This window comes from Bos taurus, chromosome 6, assembly GCF_002263795.3.
Source record: "Bos taurus isolate L1 Dominette 01449 registration number 42190680 breed Hereford chromosome 6, ARS-UCD2.0, whole genome shotgun sequence".
Lineage (NCBI taxonomy): Eukaryota > Metazoa > Chordata > Mammalia > Artiodactyla > Bovidae > Bos > Bos taurus.
This window is the reverse complement of record NC_037333.1, coordinates 58,668,724-58,687,376: the sequence shown is the minus strand read 5'-3', so window position 1 is coordinate 58,687,376 and position 18,653 is coordinate 58,668,724. Positions and strand designations below refer to the sequence as shown.

Here is an 18,653-nt window from a genome sequence, read left to right as displayed (position 1 = left end):
CCACCAGGGAAGCCCCTCTACTGTCTCTTTTAAACCAGTTCTTTTTATGGCAGAACCCTAATTTTCAGTCTCCTTTTGTAGGGGTGTACCTTGATTCTCCTACTTCAATAGTTCTTGATGTTTGGATCAGGGAACAGCCGTGTTATACTTTTTGTTCAGTCACTTAAGTCGTGTCCGACTCTTTGCGACCCCATGGACTGCAGCACGCCAGGCTTCCCTGTCCTTCACCATTTTCTGGAGCTTGCTCAAACTTTTGTCCATTGCATCAGTGATGCCATCCAACCCTCTCGTCCTTTGTCATCCCTTTTTGTTTTCAGTCTTTCCCAACATCAGGGTCTTTTCTAATGAGTCAGCTCTTTGCATCAGGTGGCCAAAGTATTGGAGCTTCAGCTTCAGCATCAGTCCTTCTAATGAATATTCAGGATTGATTTCCTTTAGGATTGACTGGTTTGATCTCCTTGCAGTCCAAGGGACTCTCAAGTGTCTGCTTCAACACCACAGCTCAAAAGCATCTATCTCCTTGAATTGGCTTAAATTCATGTTCACTGAGTCAGTGATGCTGTCTGACCATCTCATCCTCTGCTGCCCATTCTCCTTTTGCCTTCAGTCTTCTCCAGCATCAGGGTCTTTTCCAGTGAGTTGGCTGTTTGCATCTCGTGGCCAAAGTATTAGAGCTTCAGTATCAGTCCTTCCAGTAATAGTCAATGTTGATTTCCTTTAGGATTGGCTGGTTTGATCTCTTGCAGTCCAAGAGTCTTCTCTCTCAAGAGTCTTCTCTAACACCACAGTTAGAAATTATCAATTCTTTGGTTCTCAGCCTTCTTTATGGTCCAATTCTCACATCCATACATAAGTACTAGAAAAATCATAGTTTTGACTATGCTCAGTTGCTACAGTGTGTCCAACTCTTTGTACCCTGTAGACTGTAGCTTGTCAGGCTCCTCTGTCCATGGGGATTCTCTAGGCAAAAATACTGGAGTGGGTTGCCATGCCCTCCTCCAGGGGATCTTCCCTGGAGGGAGGATCCCAACCCAGGGATCAGACCCAAGTCTTGTATGTCTCCTGCATGTGTCAGATACTATGCTAAAAACTTTTAACATGTTTTTCAGTTAACTGTAAAACAACTCAGATATAGGTGTTCCTGCTCCCTCTGTACAAATAAAAGAACTGAGACATACTGAGTAGAAGGTTGGATTTGAACCCAAGTCAGTTCTCTTAATCAGTATACCCTACAGTGTTTAGAACTATATGCAGTCCTTTAGTTTTAGTAAGCCATTTTTTTGTTAAGGGCAAAATAATGTTTTCTGTCCCATTTCCAGTCCTTAATGAAGATCATTGTTTTTTGGTCTTTGTGCCTGAAGTTGCACAATTGGTAGATGACCTCAAGGAGCATCTGTAAAGACTCCTGCGTCTTCTTGCTTTGTTGTATTGAGTTTTCAGATTTAAAACTACCAGGTTTAAAGTGAATTTGAGGTCTTTTCTCCTCCCTATGCATTGCCGTGCATTCCACACACCCAGAGTCTATCACTTTTCTACCTGCTCATATACTCATTTGAATTCTTCATACATTTCCTTCATTGATTTGGGTGTTGTAATATTTGAACTACCATGGGATCATCATAAACTGAACAGATTTCTCACTGTAAGACCCTTTCCAAATGAGTTCAAAGTACTGAATTTGATTGATGCATTGATTTGGGGGGCTTCCCTGATAGCTCAGTTGGTACAGAATCCGCCTGTAATGCAGGAGACCTGGGTCAAGAAGATCCACTGGAGAAGGGTTAGGCTACCCACTCCAGTATTCTTGGCTTCCCTTGTGGCTCAGCTGGTAAAGAATCCTTCTGCAATGTAGGAGACCTGGGTTTGATCCCTGGAGAAGGGAAAGGCTACCCACTCCAGTATTCTGGCCCAGAGAATTGCATGGACTAGTCCATGGGGTCTCAAAGAGTTGGGCACACTGAGCGACTTTCACTTTCACTTTGATTTGGGGTGGGGAGGATACTTAATCTAGAGAAATACTGGTTGTCTTTCTTCTCTTCCTAGTCTTAAAGCCTGGATAGCTATATTTATCTATGGAAGCTCTGGTCACACGTGATCTTTAGCAGAGCTCTATCATAACCCATCTTGGGCTTTTGTAAATAACCATGTGTGGCTCCTTTAGCTTCACTTTTCATATTCAGTTGTCTGTGGCTATTTGGCTTATTTGATTGGGAGGCCCATGAGGTCAGGGAGGACCGATTAAGCAACAGTAGGCTTGTTGATGGGATAAATAAATGAAGAAAAATATCAACTTTAACTATATCTGTAAAAAGCAGTACATTGCTAAAAAGCAGTATTTGTAAAAATCTTTTCCCATATAGTTTAATAAGACTTAGAACAAAAGCTTCAATAAAAGATACTAAATTGTTTACATTGATAATTAATGGTGATATATTAATATATGAGTTGTAAAGATTTTGCAGAAAGTAAGCACTCCCGACAGTTATATTGTGACTTATATTAGAATTTTTTTTAAGATTGTACTACTACAAGCTTATAAGCAAAGGTATTCTTTTGGTGTGTGCTTATGTTCACGTTCATGTTTCAGTCCACGGAACAAGGGCTAACCATCTGAATTGGTTGTATGCATGTGGCATTAGATCCTACAGTTAAGTAACAGTTTGGGCACTTCAAAGTGATTTGAAAAGAAGGCTGAAAATTATTTGAATCTGAAATTAAAACAGTTACCTGTCTGAATCTCAATAGCAATGACATTTACTGTTTATGGAGTCTATATGCTAGTCTCTTGACTTTCATTACTTCCTATATGTTTAGCTTACACATCAGCCCTCCAAGTCGGACATTGTCACCCCCAATTTATACCGGAGGAAACAGGCTCTGGTTAGTAAATTGCTTAAGGTAAAGCCACTTGGGACTTGTGGGATTCAAACTCAATTTTCTTTGACCAAAATTCATAAACTTTATATTTCAACAATGTTGAGTAGTCTTTTTGTCTTAGAGAATCATGGGAGCTATAATAAGTAAACCTACTTGTTTTAGCTGTCAGATTATGCTACTAGAAGTACTTTCATGAATTGTTTTGTTCTGTTTAAACCTAAATTGGATATGCATGTCTAGTAGTCCCTCCTTTAAAAAAAAGAGAAAAAAACCTGAGACATGCTTGTTACTGAAAAGCTGCAAAGGATAGTAATATATAAAACCAACAACAAAAGTTACAATCCTGTACATATATTTCCTTCCAGTCTTTAACTTTTAAAATTCATCTTTGGTACAGCTGAGATGTAATACTCACATAAGCTTGTATTCTTTTTGAGGGATGAGAGTGGGGTCAACATAGTGATCTTTTTACCATGGCCTTAGAAAATACCTAAACTTGATTTTAACTGGCTGCATTTTATAAGATGTTTTGAATAAACTGGTTTACTTGAAGTTTTCACTTAATATTAAACATGAATGTAGTTTCCAGTTTTCACCATTATAAATAATATTGTGGTGAACCATGGCTTTAAATAGCCAACCAACCAGTCTTAATTATGTAAAAAAACATAATCACACTTTAATGACTTGAAATGCGATTTTAATCATCGTTCAGCAAGTATATACAGCATATATATTCTTGCAATCCTAGAAAATTTACTCGAGGGTTTTTATTGTTTTTTTAATAATTTTACTTGTTAATTTAACACTTTTTGGCTGTTGTGGGTCTTCCTTGCTACACACAGGCTTTCTCTAGCTGCAGTGAGTAGGGACTACTCTAGTTGCGACGCACGGGCTTTTCATTGCAGTGGCTTCTCTTGCAGAGCATGGGCTCTAGAGTTGGGCTTTAGTAGTTTTGATGCACGGGCTTAGTGACCTCTCGGCATGTGCAGTCTTCCTTGATTAGGGATCAAACCCGTGTTTCCTGCCTTGGCAGGTGAATTCTTTACCACTAAGCCACTCAGGCCTGGCATGCTGCATGCAGTTCATGGGGTCGCAAAGAGTCGGACACGACTGAGTGACTGAACTGAACTGAACTGAAGCCACTCGGGGACGCTCCTACATGAGGGTTGGGACGGGAAGCCTGGTGGGCTGCCGTCTATGGGGCCGCAGAGTCAGACGCGACTGAAGTGACTTAGCAGCAGCAGCAGCAGCAGCAGCCTCTGAGAAGAAGAGAGTACCTTTTTTACTTTTGTGGTTTTTTTAAACTTCTGTATTTGAATTGTAAAAGTATAAATGTGATTGCTTTTAAAATTAAAAAAAGTTCAACTCCTTGAGAAAGTATGTTTTTCTAAACCAGAACCAAGTTTTAGGTTTATAGTAAGGCTTATATTTTGTTTGTAACATTTCAAACTTGAGTGCTTTTGTTTAAAGAAAGTTACCTTTTTGTTGCTTTATTTTCATATCGAATTTTCATTTCCTTTTTAAAATTTAGGTGAAAACACAGATGTGAGTCTCAAGTTTGTAAAAGTACAGAATAAAGCTGATTTATGCTTGACTGCGCTCATTGGCAAGTATTGCAGGTGCAGCACTTTCAAATTTTAAGAATGATAAAGATGCTTCAAATCAAGTTAGGGACACAGTGAACATCTTCTTGGTAAATGAAGTTTTAGAGGATGTGTTCTGGTTGCTATCTTGTTTTAGCTTATACTTTTTAAAAAAAAGCTAATTTTTTTTTAACATATTATGTATTTTGTTGCTCTGTACTCCTGGCAGAGGTAATGTAGAAGAAACTGACTTGCTTGCAATTTTGAAGACTTCTGTTTTTCCTGTGGTGCTTATTCAAATTTCATTTTTTTAAAAGATTGATGTATTTTTTGGCTGTGGTATGTCTTCGTTGCTATGAGTGGATTTACTCAAGTTACAGCAAGTGGAGACTAGTCTCTAGTTAGAGTGTGCGGGCTTCCCATTGCAGTGGCTTCTCTTGTGGAGCACAGGCTTTATGGTCGTGAGTCGAGTTTCATTTTTTAATAACGTTGCTTTTTGTATCACAGTGGTTCTAAGCGTTTTTTTCCTGTCATTATGAATGGCATTTGTGTGCACCTGTGTTCAGATAGGTCGTCTAGGCTGTAGCATGGCTGAGATAAGCCATGGTTAATCTGAGTTGGGAGAGTAGTAGCCATAACTCTGTTCTGTGACAAAAATCATGTAGGCAAGGAAGTGAAGGGGAGTAATAGAAAAAGTTTTGATTCTGCTCTGGTTTATTTGAACGGTTGAATGATAGAAGGCAGGAGGAGAAGGGGACGACAGAGGATGAAATGGTTGGATGGCATCACCGAATCAATAGGCATGAATTTGAGCAAACTCTGGGAGATGGTGAAGGACAGGAAGCCTGGTGTGCTGCAGGCCATGGGGTCACTAAGAGTCGGACACAACTTAGCAACTGAACAATAACAACAAATCATTCGCAGATGTGTAACATGACTTGTGATGTACTTCAGAATTTCAGACCATGCTTGTTATTTTGTAATATAGCTATTGAAAACTGGTTTCGTAACAATTGTATCCTCTATGATTTGCGGGGGCGGTCACAGAATATGGAATTTTTATACCATCTGTTAAATTTTTCTGTTTCTAACTTATGGAACACAGTGTTTTTTCCTGAATTAAAAAATTTTTATTCAGAATGTGATTAAGTAGTACTCGAGTAGAAATTTCAGAGAACGTTTTCAGAATATGAAACTTTGGGTTAAGATACTGAATATAAACAAAGATGATTCAATTGCAGACTTTTCTCTTGTTTGGCTGTTTATAATAAATTTTACCCCTGGGCCTTGAGAGAGTCTTTAAGATTGTACAAGAGTAAAGAATAGCCAGGGAAGAACAGAAAATTTGTAGATGAGGGACCAAGATTTAGAACAGAAGACTTCTTTCTTCTTTTTCACTTTTATGCAAAGGAGTGATGGCTGAGCCCCAGGGGAATTCAACCCCACCCCCCCACACACCCCCACCCCAACCCCAAAGCAGTATACAAAGAACTTGGGTTGAGGGTTGAAGATACATTTCAAATCTAAAGGCTTAGAGTTGAATTGCCTCAGAGCATTTTACAGTTTATAAAGCACTCTTTAAAATTCTCATCCGATCCTTGGAACAACCTATTAAAATAAATAGTTTCAATTATCACTCTTGTTTTATAGGTAGGGAAACTGAAGTTCCAGAGAGGCTCATTTATCCATTTTTTCAGTAGTGTCGTAACTTAAGTCACTTATCTAAGATATATTCTTTCTGCTATCCCATGCTGTTTTTAGCAGGTGTTCTTAAGGTGATTCCTAGAATACAGTCGGGCTCTGTCCATGGAATTCTACAGGCAAGAATACCGGAGTGGATTGCCATTCCCTTCTCCAGGGGATCTTTCCGACTGAGGGGTCTAACCTGGGTCTCCTGCATTGTAGGCAGATTCTTTTTACCGTTTGAGCCATCAGGGAAGCCCACAATCAGATACAGGTAAGGGGGAAAAAGGTTGTAGAGGAAAGAAAAGGTGTAGGAAAATAGGGTCACATTAGCAGGGAATTTCCAGAAAAGTAATGGCAGCCGTGGGGGTTGGGGGGACCTTTAACCGAGTCCTGTGCTACACCCACATAGAGGAATTAAGGAGATACAGAAATTCTTGATAACTGTGAACAGTACAGCTGTTAGTATAAAAGGCATAGATGTTAAGTGAGTTAAGTAGTTCTCCTTTTGAACTTTCTCTGGAGAGATTATCACAGTAGTTGTTTGTCTGAGACATTTATTTTGGCTGTTAATTATATACTAGTATGTGATTATATTATTATTATAATAAGAATGAATTATAATTAGTAATTAACTTGATTGCAAACGCTTGGAGGTAGGGCTTAACGTTTTATTTCTTCTGTATCCTCCTCTGAACTCTTCTGCTAGCTACCTAGTCCCCTGGGGACTTGTCAGATAGATCCTTTTCAGTAAAGGAGAAGTGAGAGAAGACAGGGGTTTGAAGCCCTGCTCTACTGGGTGACTTTGGGTAAGTCACTGACTTTCTCAGGGTCTCAATTTTTTTTCTCTTTAAATGAGTGAATGAGAACTGCTGCATCCCCAGCATTTTAAAAGTACCATTTATGAAGCTGTGGTTTGTTGAATATGAATAAATGAAGACTTAGCATCCTCTGATACATACCTCATCTATACTATGCTGTCTTGCACAGGCCTCCTAGTCATATTGACCTTGTTTTTCCTGTACATTCCCATTCTCCTTGATGAAGAAAGAACATTTTATTGTCATTCTTTCTAGCCTACTCTCATCTCTTCCTTTTGAATAGTATGCCCTCTGAAAGAATATATTTAAGCTTTCTGTTATCCTGTAAAAATGTTTTATAATAAGATTTTCGGATGTGGTCTTTATTTTATTTTTCTCTTGTAAATAGCTAATTCTGGATGGGCCTGTCGACGTGAAAAAAAATGCACAACACTAGAGTCATGAGTTGAGTTTATTCCATGTCTTACTGACATGGAATAACACGGGAGATAGGCTCTCAGCTAGCTCTGAGGAACCATTCCAAAGGTACTGGAGGAGCTGGTATCTATATGTACAGTCAGTTGAAAGGTTACTGAAGTTGCATGGATCAGATATCTCAATTTTAGCGCTTTTCTGTGCATGGGAAGATGCAACAATCTGAGGTCATTGGAATTCTTCCTTAGATAGGCCTTTCAACTATCTGTGCTGCTGTGCTGTGCTTAGTTGCTCAGTCATGTCCCAGTCTTTGCTCCCCCATGGACTGTAGCTTGCCAGGCTCCTCTGTCCATGGGGATTCTCCAGGCAAGAATACTGGAGTGGGTTGCCATACCCTTCTCCAGGGGATCTTCCCAACCCAAGGACCAAACCCAGGTCTCCTGCATTGCAGGCAGATTCTTTACCATCTGAGCCACTGGGGAAGCCAAGAATACTGGAGCTGAAGGGATAGGGTAGCCTATCCCTTCTCCTGGGGATCTTCCCAACCCAGGAATCAAACCCAGGTCTCCTGCATTGCTGGAGGATTCTTTACCAGCTGAGCTACCAGGAAAGCCCACCTAGGGGTCCATTAATCCAAAACACAGAATGTGTCACCCTAAATTCTTTCATTGTGTACTTATAGATCAGCAGCTATTGTGGCTAATGATTTGATCCTTAAAGAACTGGAATGGCAGGCAACATTCTTTGTTTACACACAGTATAGGGTCACCCTGTTGGATCAAATAGGGAGTAGTATTAGGAATTTGTAACTGTAATTGCTTGGTTATTAATGTAAATTTTTAAAATTTGTCATGATAGAACTCAGGAAGTTTTAACTCCTAAGCACAGAGAATTGTGGTATTTAAGGAATATAATGGATTTATTTCAACATTTACATTTTAAAATGACTTTAATCTCCCAGGCAGCATTTTAGCCTAGTTTTTTACCAAATGACGATTGACCTGAACTTGAAACTGCATCCTTTCTCCTTGCGCACTTCCCATCAGAGAATCAGACTTGCAGATGTAGTTTAAGAGAAAAATATGTAACTCGAAAGAAGCATTAGGAAGTTAATTGATGGTTATCTAATTTCTGTAGTGCTCTAAAGTTGTCTTTATGAGAGTGAAACAAGTATAAGCTTCATGATTGGTCATATCCGACAGATGTGCAATGAGTCTTGGTCAGGAATTTACATTATGACTTCCTGTCCAAGGTCTCTCTCATACTGGATGGAAATGTGATCATGGTCAAATTGCTCACTTATCTGAACTTATTTTCCTCATTTTAAAAGAGGAATAATTTTCTTGCTTAACTTGTTGGAAGGGCTGTTGTTAAGCTATGAAAGTAGTTAGAAAGCTGCAGGCATAACTATTTTAGATATGACTGTTTGATTGAGATCCATTTCTGATAAAAGAATAAAGCAAATGAGTATGTTGCAAAAACATTGTATCTGTGGGAATTTGAACACCTTATTACATTAAGATGTTGAGTCATCTGATAAAAGTAATCTGAACTTCTAATTATACATGTCAGTGTATGATATAATATTACTGAAATTGATAGGCAAATATTTTGTTCTCCCTGTTTAATATGAAAGGTAGCCAGAGTTTTGGGATAGCTCTCCTTAATTGGTTGATCAGTTTTCTAATTGGCTACTGGGCAAAAGCGGATTCAGAAAGGAGCTTGTAGAAAAATTATTTTTAAGAGTAGAGTAATTATTCCTGTAATTGGGAATAAGGTTAAAAATAGAAAGTAAATGCAAAGGTAATCTTCCTGAATGTCTGAGGGGCAGTTGTAGCTGTTTCTGGTATGTTTTACTCTCTTGGTTTTTATAACTTTGGAGTGTTAGTAGCACTGATGCTTTTTAGGTAAAAATGTATAAAATACTTCTGAGTTCCTCATTTCACTGACAGCATCTCTATTTTCTGTATTGTAAAAACAAATTGCATGTATTCTAAATTGTTACTTTGTATTTTGCCCTTGCTGTGGGTTTTTATTTTTAACTTTTAAGTGGGAAGAATTTTGACATTGTCTTGATCACTGTAAAGATAGGACTAATTGAAAAAGTGATTTTATCATAAGTCACCTTCTTAAAATTACAGTAGAAAGATAGTTTTCATCCTCTTACCTTGAATTAGGCTTGGTTATACCTGCTTTCTCAAGAAGAGCCCTCTGTTTGCATGGGGAGAAATCAAAAGAATTTTCGTTAGTCTATAAAAATGTATTTCTAAAAAACTGAGGTATGCTTGAAATTTTTAGTACTAACCGGTCATGAATCTGTATGTATCCATCAGCTGGCTTCAGCAGTTACTGAACTTATGACTTTTATTTCATCCACACCTCCCCTTTTGCAGGGTCATTTTCACCTGGATCCCAGGCATAAAAATCTCTTTAACTGGAAATACATAGTGAGATCTCTCAGAGGTAAAGACTCTTTCAGATGTGACAATTGACATTATAGTTATGTTAAAAAATTTAATGCAGGGTAATTTCCTACATGACATTTAATCCAGTCAGTGTTCAGAGTTCCTTTTTGTTTGTATCGTAATTGTCCTTTTGCTAGGTTTGTTTGCTTCCGGATTCAAACAAGGTCTATATACAGCATTCGATTGATAGCTCTAAAATTTCTTAAACTGTAACCATATCCCTGCCATCGCTTGAAGTTTTGTTTACTTTTTACTATTTGTTTATTGAAAAATTGGAGTTAGTTTTCCTTAGTTTTGCTGCATTCAGCATTTTTCCTGATTTATAATAAAAGTTAATATATAATTATTATTTGATAGGGACTCCACATTATTTGATGAGGACTTCCCTGGTGGCCCAGTGGTTAAGATTCTGACTTCCAATGCAGAAAGTACTAGTTTGATCCCTGGTCAGGGAACTCAGACCCCACATGCCTTGCAGTTTGGCAAAAAAAAAAAAAAATTCTATGATATTGAAAGATAAAATATACAGAATGAAAAGTAAAATCTTGTCACTCAGAGATTCCCGATGTTAGTTTTCCTGTGTTTTCTTTCAACTTTTTCAAGTGTGTTTTTTTTCGCTTTTAAAATATATGCATGTACTTTGCTTATTTTTATATCCTTTTTAATATATTTTAATATTACGTTGTGCTTATTTCCCCATGTCATTATGAAAGAAGATGAAGCATTTGGCTGCACGATACTTCACAGTATGTATCTTAATTTAAGCATTTCCTTTTAGCCAGACATTTGTTGTTGCTGTTGTTTAGTTGCATCCAACTCTTTGCAGCCCCATGGACTGCATCCCACCAGGCTCCTCTGTCCATGAGATTTCCCAGGCAAGAATACTGGAGTGGGTAGCTATTTCCTCCTCCAGGGGATCTTCCCGGCCTAGGCATTGAACCCGAGTCTCCTGTATTTCCTCCATTGGCAGGCAGATTCTTTACCACTGAGTCACCAGCCAGACATTTAGACCGTTTCCAGTTTTTCACTGTGATAAAGCTGTGATAACAATCTTAGTACATAGGTCTTTGTATTTCAGATTAAAAAAAAATGATAGAACCTTAGAAGTGGAATTATTCAAAGGGCATGAACATTTTTTAATTTCTGAATTCATATTGCCATAAAATTATAGTTTGTAATCTCCAGTGCAGTTCCCACTTTAAGAATCTGTTTGTATATGTTCTATGTTATTAAGAAATCTTTGCTTATCATATTAGTGGAGTGTGATTTTTTCCCCCTATTCTTTGGCTGTTGTAATTGTATTTGAGATTTTTTAATGCATATATTATGTTGTAAGTTTGTTGATATTTTTCATTGTTCTGCCGTTAAAGATCAAATACTCACCTAAATTTGTCTTCTAGAATCACTTAGGGTTTTTTTTTTCCTTAATTGCTAGAAGGCATTCTTAGCATGTACTTTGTACATTCCTAGCATTTATTAAACTATTGATCCCCTCATTTATTTGTAATTCAAGTTTTGATATATAAATACACTTTGTGGTTGGTATGTTCAGAAAATTCTAGAAAAAGGAATTGTTTTCCTGTTTACTGAGTGTTAATATTATCGCTTATCTCTCTCCTCCCTCCACCCTCTTTTTTCTGCTTCCCGTCTATGAAATGTATCCAGATGTCTTTGATTCTGACTGAGTCTTGGGAAAACACTTAAAAAAAAACCTAGTCTAGTTCTCATCTGTTTTCCTTTATTTTCCTTGTTATATGTGTATTTTTAAAATGAATTCCCATTTGCTTTTATTTTAAACTCAATTGACCAGATGTTACCAAAACATTATACCAGCATACTCCGTTGTTACAGCATTTTGATCCTCTTTAACTGTTAATACTTCCACCAGAGGATGAGTAGAGGAAGGGAAAGGTAAAACATTGAAAACTGGCTACACCCTGAGCCAGAGGGTATAGTCTTATGTACTTTCCAATCCAGAGACAAGTTTTTATATATCTAGACCAGTGGTTCTTAGTCTGTAGTATACTATAAAGAATGACTACCTCAGATTTAGGGCAAAGGCTGACTTTAGAAATATCCATTGTATGGTCTGTTTATATACTTGGTTATTTCTCACTAATAATGGGATTTGGTTTACTTTGTAACACATATATTTCCAGAGTTTAGAATACCATTTTTTATGCTTAATGCTAGCTAACAAATTCAGTGATGATGGAAGGTCAGATAGTGTGCTTAAGATAATTTAGCATGTTCAGTTCAAGAGGAAAGTTGAGATGTAATTATTTGTCCCTAGAGCAAATGGTTCTGGTATGGGAAGAACAGGATGCTCACGGTAAAGTTATTCTTTTGAAAAGTTAATATTTTTTGAATCACTCAGAAGACACAAAGGCAGTATACAGTGACAAGTTTTCTTACTATCTCTGTCCCTTAGACACTTGGGCCACTAGTCACATCATTTTTGAATACTAAATTCTTATGGTTTTAGATGATTGGCGAGTGTCCATAGAAGAAAATTTATCTTTAAGTTATTAATGGAAGGAAGTTTGGCATCAACCTTTAGTATTTATTTTGGATAGAATCTTTTGTTTACATGTATCTGTGTTTACATATATGTGACAGATTTGCATACCCATATGTAAATATGTGATTCAATTTAAAAAATAAAATATAGAAAATTAGGAAAACAAGAAAAAACATCTGATAACCTTAACAGAACTGGTACTTCTCCCGTAGACTTAAATGCTGGCCACATAATACTTCTACATACTTTTCCCCCCTTAACCACAAGAATTTCGTATTGAGCATACTGGGTTTCTGACTCATCTCTTATAAGGGATATGAATTTCTTAGTAATATTGCTCTTGGAAGCAGGAGCAGGGAACTAACCTTTATTGAAGAAGAGGGGAAATGAGAGATTGGCAAGAGTATGGAGGTTAAATAAGGGTACATATTTTTATAATTCAATCTTGAGAAAAATAAAGGAAAAGTCAAGTTTCTGTATTTCGAGGTTCTTAGAAATGATTGCTCTTATTTTTTTCTTCTTTTGATTTTTTTTTTTTTTTTTTTTAGAGAGTATTGAATCCAAGATTGAATCCAAGGATAAGCTGACATTTTGTTGTTTAAAATGTTTGCGTGGAAGGACAGAAATGCCTTGGGTAGCCATTGCCTTCTCCAGGGGATCTTCCCCACCCAGGGATCCACCCCAGGTCTCCTGCATTGCAGGCGGTTTCTCTACCATCTTAGCTACCAGGGAAGCGTAATGCACAGTACTTGCTTCAAAGCAATATTAATTTATAAACTTCTTGGTAGGATTTCAAGGAGGGCGATCCCAAAATGTTTCTGGAGGACAATAAATGTTGGTGGAATTAATAGTACGTTACCCAGGACTTCCTTGATGGTCCCGTAGTTAAGACTCCATGCTTCCGCTGTAGGGGATGCCAGTTGGATCCCTGGTTGAGGAACTGAGAGCCCACAGGTTGTGTGACGCAGCCAATAAATAAATAAATAGAAATATAAAGAAAATATTATATTACTCAATATTACTAATTTAAGATAAGTAAAATCAGTAATAGTCAATTTCTTTTTATCATTTATAAGGACTTTCCTAGGATCGCCTGGAAGTAATATTAGTCTGTCTCCTCTGTTTTGTAGGCTTACCTTGATCTTGTGGTTAAGAGAGTGTTTGATAGGTTTTTCTACTGTAAAGTTACCTTTTTCTGAATTCTGTCCTTTAGAAGGGAGTCAGGAAATCTAGTCCATGTTTAAGGGTGGGGTAGGATTAAGCTTTACCTCCCAGAGCATGATAAATCTAATACTACTTGGAATTTTATAAGTAAGATTTGTCCCTTTCCCTCCTACTTTCCTCTCCCTTTGTGGGAGTATTTTAAAGCAAACCATAGATAACACACATGTCATTGATAGAATTTTTATAGTTCATGATCAGATCAGATCAGATCAGTCGCTCAGTCGTGTCCGACTCTTTTCGACCCCATGAATCGCAGCACGCCAGGACTCCCTGTCCATCACCAACTCCCGGAGTTCACCCAGACTCGCGTCCATTGAGTCAGTGATACATATTACTAAATTAAACTCCAGAAGGGTTATGGCCGTTAACTGGAGGACTAGCAATGCATGACTAAACTTTCATAGTACTTTTTTGGGGTTTTTTTAGGTGAAAGTTTACGTTTTAATTTGCATTTATTTTACTTGTTAGGGTGACCTTTTAAAATGTTTGTTAATTAGCTGTAGCACCTCTTTTGGGAATTATCTTTTCCCTTGGTCTTTACTTATTTTAAATGTCTTTTAGAGACTCTCTTAGCTATTTTAACTCCTTTTTCTCTTAGAGACTTAAGAGATTTGTTTACATTTTGCTTACTGGTCCTTCATTTTTAATCATCTTCAGGGGTTTGTCTTTTATTCATATCTTATGATCACATCATTCTTCCTGTTGTATTCTTTTAAATTTTTTTCCTCTTGTTGCATTTACCTGTATATATGATAAGGAAATTTGGCAGCCATTGGTAAAGCAAGAAGTAAAGAAGTAAGGCCATTTTAGGTAAAAGTCATCTAATGGTAATTCCATTCCAAATTAATGTGAGAACTCTTTGTGGGTAGTCTAGCATATGAATTATTTGCTTTTAAAATTCATGACTGGTTCTCCTAAGCATTTTGTGTTAAAAGTACTTTTATGTTATACTTTATAAATATTTACTATTTTGCAGTGTATTATGGAGAAGACAGTGGCAACCCACTCCAGTACTACTTGACTGGAAAATCCCATGGACGGAGGAGCCTGGTAGGCTACAGTCCATGGGGTCGCTAAGAGTCGGATCTGACTGAGCGACTTCACTTTCACTTTTCACTTTCATGCATTGGAGAAGGAAATGGCAACCCACTCCAGTGTTCTTACCTGGAGAATCCCAGGGACGGGGGAACCTGGTGGACTACCATCTATGGGGTTGCACAGAGTCAGACATGACTGCAGTGACGCAGCAGCAGCAACAGCAGTTTATTACAAAAGTATGAGATTAACTTTTATATTCTTGAAATCTATGTTAACATTTTAGTATGTTTTGGGAATTTTTATTACCCCTAGATATTGTAAAATACCCTCTTTTTAAAAAAGTATAATTTCTTAGAAAAGAAACGTAGGTGATAATAGCTTCTTGCAAAGATATATTCAAACCAAATAGTTTCTTCTGTCAGAGAAACCAAGATGAACTCTCACACATATGCAAATATATAAAGGCCTTCCCACCTAAATTTTTAGGCTTGGAAGACATTTTATTTTATTTTTTTTTACTTCCTTTTAGTCCTTAACAATTATGACAGTAACAAATAATTCCAAAGTAAAAGAGCTGAAGTAAAATTGTTAAAAGAAAATCAAGGGTTTATGGTTACCCTTCAGTTCTTCCAGCTTGTTCCTGGAAGAAGATAGTGTGTTAGTTACAGCATTAAAGAAAATGAGAGTACTCTCCTAATATTTCACAGTGTCATTGGATGTTATTTTTAATTGCTCTTGGGATTTTAGATCTATTTTTCTACGGTTTACAGTTCTGTTAACTCTTTAGCTAACAGTCTAATAAATAAATATTTAAATGGAAATAGACCCTTATATGCAGAGTACATCATGAGAAATGCTGGGCTGGAAGAAGCACAAGCTAAAATCAAGATTGCTGGGAGAAATATCAATAACCTCAGATATGCAGATGACACCACCATTATGGCAGAAAGTGAAGAGGAACTAAAAAGCCTTTTGATGAAAGTGAAAGAGGAGAGTGAAAAAGTTGGCTTAAAGCTCAACAAGCTCAACATTCAGAAAACGAAGATCATGGCATCTGGTCCCATCACTCCATGGCAAATAGATGGGGAAACAGTGGAAACAGTGTCAGACTTTATTTTTTTGGGCTCCAGAATCACTGCAGATGGTGACTGCAGCCATGAAATTAAAAGATACTTACTCCTTGGAAGGAAAGTTATGACAAACCTAGATAGCATATTCAAAAGCAGAAACATTACTTTGCCAACAAAGGTCCGTCTAGTCAAGGCTATGGTTTTTCCAGTAGTCATGTATGGATGTGAAAGTTGGACTGTGAAGAAAGCTGAGCGCCGAAGAATCGATGCTTTTGAACTGTGGTATTGGAGAAGACTCTTGAGAGTCCCTTGGACTGCAAGGAGATCCAACCAGTCCATTCTGAAGGAGATCAGTCCTGGGTGTTCTTTGGAAGGACTGAAGTTGAAGCTGAAACTCCAATACTTTGGCCACCTCATGGGAGAGTTGACTCATTGGAAAAGACTCTGATGCTGGGAGGGATTGGGGGCAGGAGGAAAAGGGAATGACAGAGGATAAGATGGCTGGATGGCATCACCGACTCGATGGATATGAGTTTGAGTGAACTCCGGAAGTTGGTGGTGGACAGGGAGGCCTGGCGTGTTGCAATTCATGGGGTCGCAAAGAGTCGGACACAACTGAGCGACTGAACTGAACTGAGACCCGTACAAATCTGGCTTTGTAGATTCCTAGAAGGTCTTCTAGATTCCTAGAAGAAAAGGAAGCAAATAACCTATAACACATTCTTAATCTTACTGTGATATAATGGATTAATACTCAATAATATAAAGAGCTCCTAAAATCAACTAGACAAAAAGAGTTTGAAAAAGAAGAAATAACTTGAAAAGATGTGCAGCCTCATTACATGGGTAATAAAAGCAATGAGACATATTTTGGGGCCTGACATTCTGGCAAAAAAAGGTTTTTTTGGTATATCTAAGTATTGTTATACTATTAGTGATGGTAACATTGTATGAATTGCTAACTACCATGCTGTGCAATTAGTAATATGTACTATGTGCTTCTGATAGAATTGAAATTGGTAAAGGCTTTTTGTGAATGCCTTTAGACTTAGAAATTTCTTCTTTTTTTTTTTTTTAACTTAGTCCTACAAAATATGGGCGCAGAGATATTTGTTGCAACATTATAGTAACAAATGTTGGAAAGGCCCTGAATTATCTTTACTAAAGAAATGCTAAGATTGTGTGTTCATGTTTTGGAGTATTATGTAACCATTAAAAAGAATAAAGTAGAGCTTTATATATTGAAAGGTCTTCAAGACTTACGTTACCCAAAAGCAAGCTGCAGCACATGTATAATATGATCTCCTAAAACCTACCAAAATGATGTGTGTGTATATATATTTAAAAGGATATAAATACATATAAAAAGACCTGAATGTAGTCACACTTGACTGTTAACTATGGTACATCTGGGGAAAGGGTGGAGAATTGGGAAGCAAGAAATGGGAAGGTTGACATTTGCCATTTTACTCTGTGCTTCCAGGGGGTACCACTGATACTAAATATGTAACACTGATAATGTTGCTGTTTTACAAATATTTGCTACTAAGAGTGTTTGGCCTAAGCAGGAACCACTTTTTAAAAGTTTTATTTCCTAAAGAATCAATCCTGTATATAAGCATGCAATTCCATAGCATAATTCTAAAAAACACAGTAATAGAAAAGTAGTGTCTACTTTTTTCATCTGTTCCAAAGTTATAAACAGGCAATTGAATTTGACTCCCCAAAGATGAACTAAGGTAAATTAAACCTACCTAGCGTGAGCTAGAGTGTTTAAGGTTCTAACCGCAGATAGTAAATTGGTTAACAGCACTGGAAAATTCCTTCAGCACATACGGAAACAGGATGACTCAACCAATTTAACTACAGCTGAAGTCTACTGGGGAAGGTTTATTAGTTGTAGTTGGTGGAGGAAATGACCCGGATCTGAGGAATATGGGAAATTGTGTTTGCCCTCCCAGCATACTGAGTGGATTATTTTACTGCTGTCCTGTACTGAGAGTTGTTGAAGAGTGGATGGTTTGAGAGCTTTAGATATGTTTTGTCCTTTATACTGCATTAAAAAGTCATCTGTAAACTGTTGCTTAATTTACACCCAGTCATAATATCACAAATATTCATTATAGTGGGAAAATACTGATGTGGTATATAAGTTAAATGCTTATTATGGCAAATCCTAAAATAGAAGAAAGTAGAAATGTATAAAAGCTCTCTTGTATCTATCACTCAACTTCAGTAATTATCAACTCATGGCCACTTCTATTTCTTCTGTGCCATATTTACTTCTCTCCTGTCCTAGATTATTTTGAACTTCTTCAGAACACTGTTCTTATTTTGTATGACTTTGGCCTTTTGTGACCAATTGGAGTAAAACTGGTTGTCTTCAAGGGTCAAACCCATAACTTTGACATTATTTAGCATTGTTCTCACATTAGGGAAGTGTATTGAGGAGGCGAATAACTCCTCTGAAACATGAAAAGCAAAAGCATTGTTTTAAGTTACTTTCTATGAAAGGGCTCTTCTCGGCCGATTTACCAGAATTCTGATGCAGTAGCCCAGTTGTGTCTTGCCCAGGGTAGAGCAGCTTCTTAATGTCTTTGGCCACCAAGGGGTTTAAATATGGGGTGGAATCGGGTAGTTTTTGCTCTAGTACTCAGCTGCTGATGTGCATTGGTGCTTGTTCTGAAGTCCTAGCCAAAAGATAACTGTTTCCATTCTTTTTTTTTTTTTTTTAAGTAATTTTAAAGTGGAAACTCTTAACTGAAAATAGTACATAGAACAGCTCAAGCTTACATACAGAAATTTCCACAGAAGCATTGCACTATTGAGGAATGTCCTATTTGTAAATGCATTTTCGTATTTTACTGGCGGCTAATTAAGACCAGCAGATACTTTTAAATTCTAGTTGATTTACATGTTCCTGGCATATATAGATACAGAGAAAATAAACATTG

General features: G+C 37.3%; 1 protein-coding gene across 12 annotated transcripts in view; it reads left to right on the top strand.

Annotated features, from left to right (window-relative positions):
• SMIM14 (small integral membrane protein 14) overlaps positions 1–18,653 on the top strand; it is a 144,576-nt gene that overhangs the window by 86,939 nt on the left and 38,984 nt on the right. For 2 of the 12 annotated variants that reach the window (XM_059887653.1, XM_059887648.1), the window contains exons 2-3: positions 9,775–9,844; positions 10,563–10,592. The gene's annotated coding sequence lies outside the window, so the exon portion shown is untranslated. 12 annotated transcript variants of the gene reach the window in all.